Source organism: Hypanus sabinus, chromosome 4, assembly GCF_030144855.1.
Source record: "Hypanus sabinus isolate sHypSab1 chromosome 4, sHypSab1.hap1, whole genome shotgun sequence".
Taxonomy (NCBI): Eukaryota; Metazoa; Chordata; class Chondrichthyes; order Myliobatiformes; family Dasyatidae; genus Hypanus; species Hypanus sabinus.
The window spans coordinates 1989743-1997245 of NC_082709.1; the positions used below are offsets into that span (position 1 = coordinate 1989743).

General features: G+C 41.1%; 1 long non-coding RNA gene across 1 annotated transcript; it reads right to left on the reverse strand.

The window, feature by feature from the left end:
- Window positions 1-5661: 5661 nt before the first annotated feature.
- LOC132392205 (uncharacterized) lies at window positions 5662-6136 on the reverse strand. The gene is made up of 3 exons (XR_009511444.1): window positions 5961-6136; window positions 5760-5851; window positions 5662-5676 (listed from the first exon to the last, which is right to left on the reverse strand). It is a non-coding gene; the product is annotated as an uncharacterized LOC132392205 (long non-coding RNA).
- Window positions 6137-7503: the final 1367 nt, after the last annotated feature.

The following is a 7503-nucleotide window of genomic DNA, read 5'->3' on the forward strand; positions in this document are numbered from 1 at the left end:
CTTACTATGTAAAAACCTGTCTAACTGTTTCTTAAATATATTTAGTGAAGAAGCCTCAACTGCTTCCCTGGGCCGAGAACTCCACAGATTCGGTACTCTCTGGGGAAAATAGTTTTTCCTCATCTCTGTCCTAAATCTTCTCCCCTGAGTCTTGAGGCAATGTCCCCAAGTTCTAGTCTCACTGACCAATGGAAACAACTTTCCTACTTCTATCTTAATCTAACCCTTTCAAAATTTTGTATGTTTCTATAAGATCCCCTCTCATTCTTCTGAATTCCAGAGAGTATAGTCCCAGGTGACTCAATCTCTCCTCATAGGTTAACCTGTTCATCCCTGGAATAAACTTGGTGAACCTCCTCTGCACTGCCTTCAAAGCCAGTCTATCCTTCCTGAAGTATGGAGGCCAGAACTGCACACAGTGCTCCAAGTGCAGCCTCAGCAGTACCCTGTATAGTTGCAGTATCACCTCCCTGCTCTTCAATTCAATCCCACTAGCAATGAAGGCCAACATTCCATTTGCCTTCTTAATAACCTGTTGTACCTGCAAGCCAACTTTTTGCAATTCATGAACAAGCACTCCAAAGTCCCTCTGCACAACAGCATGCTGCAATCTTTCACCATTTAGATAATAATCTGCTCTTCTAGTATTCCTTCCAAAGTGGATGAAATTGCATTTACCAACATTGTATTCCATCTGCCAGACCTTGGCCCACTCAGTTAACCTATCTATATTCCTCTGCAGACTCTCCACATCCTCTGCACAATTTGCTTTTCCGCTCAGTTTAGTGTCAATAGCAAATTTTGCTATGCTACACTCAGTCCCCACTCAGCACTGACTACCTACCGGAGAAATTCCCATTTATAGCAACTCTCTGCCTTCTATTGGTTAACCAATCTATTCATACCAATACATTTCCTCCGACTCCATGCATCCGTATCTTATTTGTAAGTATTTTGTGTGGCACCTTAACAAACACCTTCTGGAAATCCAAATATATGACATCCACCTGTTCCCGTCTATCCACTGCACTCATTATGTCCTTAAAGAAGTCCAGTAAGTTTGTAAAACAGTACCTGCCCTTTCTGAATCCATACTGCGTCTGTTTAATGGAAGCACTCCTTTCTAAATGTTTCGCTATTTCTTCATTAATGACAGTTTGAAGCATTTTCCCAACTACAGATGTTAAGCTAACTGGCCTATAGTTGCCCATCTTTTGCCTATATCCTTTTTCAAAAAGTGGCGTGACATTTGCTGTCTTCCAATCTGCCGGGACCTGCCCAAGGTCTAGAGAGTTTTGAGAAATGATTACCAACCCATCTACTATAACCTCTGCCAATTCCCTCAGCACCCTGGGATGCATCCCATCAGGACCAGGGGACTTACCTACCTTTAGGCCCTCTAGTTTGCTCATCACTATCTCTTCAGTGACAGTGATTTTATTGAGGTTCTTACCTCCCATTTTGTCCATAACATTCTTCTTTGGCATATTAGACGTGTTCTCCATTGTGAAGACCGACACAAAATAGTCATTCAATGAATGCCTTAGCCATTTCCTTATCACCCAATATCAATTTCCCCTTCTCATCTTCCAAGGGACCTACTTTGACTTTAGCCATATATATTTATAAAATCTTTTGCTATCTATTTTTATATTTTGTGCTAATTTACTTTTATACTCTATCTTCTCTTTCCTTATTTCTTGTTTAGTTGTTCTCTGTTGCTTTTTAAAGTTTTCCCAATCCTCCAGTCTCCCACTACTCTTTGCAACTTTGATGTCAATAGGGGTTAGCCCATCTCCATTCCTCCTGTAATCCACAACCAGCTCCTTTGTTTTTGTGTCATTGAGGGAGAGGTTGTTTACTTGACACCACTGTGTCAGTGAGATGACTTCTTCCCTGTAGGCCACCTTGTTATTTTTTGAGATTAGGCCAATCAATGTAGTATCATTAGCAAATTTAATTAGCAGTTTAGAGCTGTGGGTGGCGACACAGTCATGGGGTATACAGGGAGTAAAGGAGGGGACTTAGTACACAGCCCTGAGGGGCTCCTGTATGGAGAGTCAGAGGGGTAGAGGTGAGGGATCCCACTCTTACCACCTGCTGGTGATCTGACAGGAAGACCAGGATCCAGCTGCACAAAGCAGTGTCAAGGCCGAGGTCTCTGAGCTTGTTGTCGAGCCTGGAGGGAATTATGCTGTTGAATGCTGAACTGTAGTTCAAGAACAGCATCCTCATATAAGCATCCTTCTTCTCCAGATGTGTAAGGACGGTGTGTAGAGCTGAGGCTATTGTGTCATTTGTCGATCGGTTGTGTCAGTAGAGCAGCTAGCTTTGAGGAAGTAGAGAGGCTACAGAAGGGCTTGAACAGATTAGAAGAATGGGCAAAGGAGTGGCAGATGGAATACAGTGTTGGGAAATGTATGGACATGAAGTAAGAAAAGTGTATGGTTGACAATTTTCTAAATGGACAGAAAATGCAAAAAAAAACTGGCCTGCAAAGGGACTTGGGAGTCCTTGTGCAGGATTCTCTGAAGGTTAATTTGTAGGTTGAGTCAGCAGTGAGGAAGGAAAATGCAATGTTAGCCTTCATTTCAAAAGAACTAGAAGCTAAATGCAATGATGTAATGTTGAGATTTTATAAAGCTCTAGTGAGCCCTCATTGAAGTATTGTGAGCAGTTTTGGGTCGCTTATCTTAGAAAGGATGTGGGAAAACTAGAAAGGGTTCACAAAAATGATTCCAGAATTAAATCATGAAGAGCACGTGATGCTTTTGGGCTGGAATGGACTAGAATACAGGCTCACAATAAACAGGCTTCCTTTTAGAACAGGAATCTCTTCAGCCAGAGAATGGTGAATCTGTGAAGACCTAGTCTTTATCTATACTTAAGGCAGAAGTTGATTAATTCTTGATTAGTCAGGGCAAGAAGCAATCTGGGGAGAAAACAGGAGACTGGTATTGAGAGGAAATCTTAATCAGCCATGGTGAAATGGTGGATCAGAATCAATGGGCCAAATGGCCATCTCCAAACAAGAAACAATCCATTCCAATGCTTTTCAAAATATAGTCAGGGACTTCAAGCAGATTTGTTTGAAGAAAACCCTGTCCAGCCACCATCAGCATATAACCTGTAGCACCAGAGGTCCCAACACATGAGACTACTGTTATAATAAGTTGAGGAATGCCTACTGTTCCATGCCCAGACCACATTTCGGAAAATCTGATCACGTGGCTGATCTCCTCCCTGCATTATAGGCGGTCACTAAATAACCTTGGCATTAAATCTCACCACAATCCAATGGCCAGCATGAGTGGTATCACCACTCCTTAAAGGCTGCTCTGAGGGCCTCCCTGACAGACGAGTGGGGTATGCTCATCTCCCATGAATCCTGCTGGGGCTCAGAACAACGGAAAAAGAGAACCTGCAGAACCCCTTTCCCCCCCCCCCCCCCCCCACAGCTGAGGGTGCTGGGTGATTTCATTCTTGATGCAATGACCACTTGTTTGATATCTCAGTAGTATTCCACCATCCTCAGTAAACTCAGTTATTTTACTTTTATTTCTACCTCCCAACATGGCATACAGCACTGTTGGGTTCCAGTTGCTCTACAATCTCCCTCATTCATTTTTATCTGCCATCATACACATGAACACCCCCTTAAACCCTTATGATGACTTGTTCTGTGCTTTGGAATGGGGTGAAAAGACTTTTATTGTCGGTAGGAAAGGTAAACCTGAAAGTATTTCTGTAGATTGTCTTAAACCAGCCCAGCAAGTTCTGGATAGTTCCACTACTATACCCCCTGCATCATGACATGACCATGTGTGTTTCAGCCCACCCCTGGGTGAGCCAGAGGCACCTGCTGTTACTCCAACCAATGCACACAGGACCTGTGCCAGGCCTGTATGAGCTCCAGTCAGATAATAAAGGTTTTGGTGAAAACTGGGTACCTATGTAGGGTAAAGGCTTGTATGGCAGAGTGTGGAGATCGTCAATTGGAGTTACAGGCAAGTAGTTACCCCTAAGTTGCAGGAAGTGAGTAGCTAGGTGATTGTCAGCAGAAATGGAAATGTGAATAGGCAGTTAGAGTAGATCACCCCTGTGTCCGGTTCCCCAAATAATAAATATACCATTTTGGATACAGCTGTGGGGGATGACATCCCAGGGGAATGCCATGGAGAACGGGGTTACTGGCCATGAGTATGGGCCTGTCGTGCAAAAGGGAAAGGGGGAGAAGAGGGGAGTGATAGTGATGGGGTCTCAATAATCAGAGGAACAGACAGGAGATTCTGTGGGCGTGAACAGGTCACCCGAGTGGAACATCCCCTTCCATGTGCCAGTGAGGGTAGAAGGCCATAAGACATAGGAGCAGAATTAAGCTATTTGGGCCAACATTGGATTTCATTTGCTACTTTCTTGCCCGTTCTCCCAATCTGTCTAAGACCTTCTGCAGCCTACCTGTTTCTTCAACACTATCTACGCTTCCACCAATCTTCGTATCATCTGCAAACTTGGCACCAGAGCCATCTATTCCATCATCTAAAACATTGATGTACAGCATAAAAAGAAGCGGTCCCAACACTGATCCCTGCAGAACATCACTAGTCAATGGCAGCCAACCAGAAAAAGATCCATTTATTCCTACTCTCTGCCTTCTACCAATCAGCCAATGCTCTATGTTAGTAACTTTCCCATAATACTATGGGCTTTTAGCTTGGTAAGCAGCCTCACATGTGACACCTTGTCAAAGGTCTTCTGAAAGTCCAAATGTACAGCATTCACTACATCTCCTTTATCTTTCCCTCTTGTAATCTCCTCAAAGAATTCCAACAGGTTCGTCAGGCAAGATATTCCCTTTTGAGCACAGTCCAGTCCACTCATTCAAAGCAATCCAGCAAACACTCCTGTGCTTCCCTTGTCCATACCTTGGTCCTCATTGCTGGTTCTGCAGTCTTCAGTCTCTGCCTATTCTCAGGGAATAGAAGTACAGCCAGGTGATCAGACTTCCTGAAGTGAGGGCGTGGAATAGCATGGTAGGCATTCTCGATGGTGGTGTAGCAATGGTCCAGTGTGTGGTTTCACTGGTATTGCTTGGTGATTTTTCTTTCAGACTGGCCTGGTTAAAATCTCCCAAAACGATGGTGAAGGCATGAGGATGTGCTGTTTTGTACATGTTGATCTCATTGCTCAGATCATCTAAAGCCTGATTGACATTGACTTGAGGTGGAATGTATACTGTTATTAAAATGACCCCAGAGAACTCCCGTGGTAGGTAAAATGGACAGCACTTAATTGCTAGATATTCTAGGTTTGGTGAGCAGAATTGGGACAGCACTGATATATTTGTGCACCAAGAAGAGTTGATCGTGAGGCAAACTCCTCCACCTCTGCTTTTGAGAGACTCTATAGATCTATCTTGATGGTGTATAGTTGACTTGTCAATCTGAATCACTGCGTCCAGTATGGAAGGATTCCGTGAACCAAAGGATGCACATGGTCCTAATGTCCCTCTGATACAGCACATTAGCTCTGAGATCTTCAATTTAATTTACTAGAGATTGTACGTTTGACAGAAAGATAGTCAGTATTGGAAGTCTAAAACTCTGTTTCCTTAAATGCACTTGTATGCTTGACCTGAAGCTATGTTTTCGATGTGGAATCCGGCAAGAAGTACGGCTGCAATTGACATTGTTTCCATCAGTTTTAAGCAGTGATAGTTTATTTAATCATATTAAGACATCTTTATTAACTGTACAGACCTTGTGATTCTCACTGTATCGGGCTGAAACAGGAATCCTTTTAATTGAATCTATTAAGCTCTGCAGCACGAGAACGCCATTTCGTCAGCACCCTGGAAGTGAAAACAGAAAACCATTTAAAAATACTCATGCTGCTCCTGACATTTGGGTCAAAAACAAATAAAAGCACAAGAGCACAAGAGATGTTTGTCTTCTACCTACCTGCAGATAAAATAGATCTGAATATTTATGTAAAACAATGAAATCACTGAAGAATTTCCAGAGAGCTTTGATCCTCATTATGAACTGCCCTTTTTATAAACATTTTGATAACTGCAAGAATTTAAAGCATTAAGCAACACTTTTAAAGGTTATAAACAAGATAGCTTGAGAGCAACTGTTTTTATTTATTCATACTTTCCTTATCAATGAAACTCTACAACCATCAGCAGGAATTCCTGTTTGTAAATTTATTACCCTTTAAATCTGAGATTAACCAATAGATTCCTGAGTAGTTCTGTCAAATTGTTTAAGTGTAATATTTTGCAAATCAATTCATCATTTTCAATCAATTACAGCTATAAACAAAATATCATTTCTGAATAATATGCTGAGTTTGAATAATTTTATTTTACTCTATTCTGGGACCAGCACACTTGATATTTAATGACAAACTCTGAGTTAAAATTGCTCAATGTTTGAACGATTGCAGTTCAAGTCAGATCCAATAAATCAAGGTAACATTCCTTTGGTGTTTTTTCACAGAGTTCCTGCCTTGTGACGTCAACGTTCATGGGATATTGGTTGTGCTTTTGTGTTTTTTTGCTCGTGTTAACCTTTGACTGTGGCACATTTTTCAGAAAGGATTTTCTGGCTAATGCTATGGGCCTTCTGAGTCACTGAACAAATAACAGTGCATTAGTTAATTCACGTACAGGAAGTGATATGGAACTTTCAAAATTCTTTTGGTGTGTTGGCATAGTATATCCACTTGTCTAATAGTTTGTGCGAGGCTGGACAAAGGTTCTTTCCTTCTAAAAATCATTCAACCCCATTGGCTTTGAAGTTCTATGCTGTAATCTTTTAACCTTCAATCAGATGCGGTGACATCTTTTGTAGATGAAATTAGGGTTTCTTTCCGCTTGTCACTCACGCTATGCAAATGAATCTTTAAAAGATGCAGTATCCCATTTTGAGGAAAGTTGGTTCTTAAACTTCTGGGAAAATTAAAGACTCAGAAAGGCTTCAATAAAATCTTGAAGAAAGGCATGAAAAGAAAATTAAAAGGCAGAGTGCTTTGTTGACTCTTGTTAACCTTTTGGTTGTTGGTTAGGGAGCAGGATACCAGAAAAGTGCAGTTTGTTGATTGATCTTTCAAAGAGGTTATTGAATTATACACAAATGTAGTTGCGGGGCATTTTTGTTCAAACTGCATTTTCAGAAACATCAATTATTATCGAGTTTTATTACAAATACAAAAACAAATTCCTTTGTCCTCTGAAACAGATTGTATTCTCCAACATTGGAATACAATTTCTAAAATCAGTTAAGTGCTGTCAAAGATGTACAGCAACTCTTTTAAAGAATGGCTTTTTTAACCTTCTGCCCATAAGTTAACTTGAGTTTATTTGAAAATCAACATTTAACTAAGAGTTTTGCTTTTAAAATTAATATGCTTTTTCTTGACAAGCTTTGCATGAGAACACGGGTGGCATGATTAGCGAGTTTATGGCTGATAACAAATATGAAAATAGTCTGCACATTT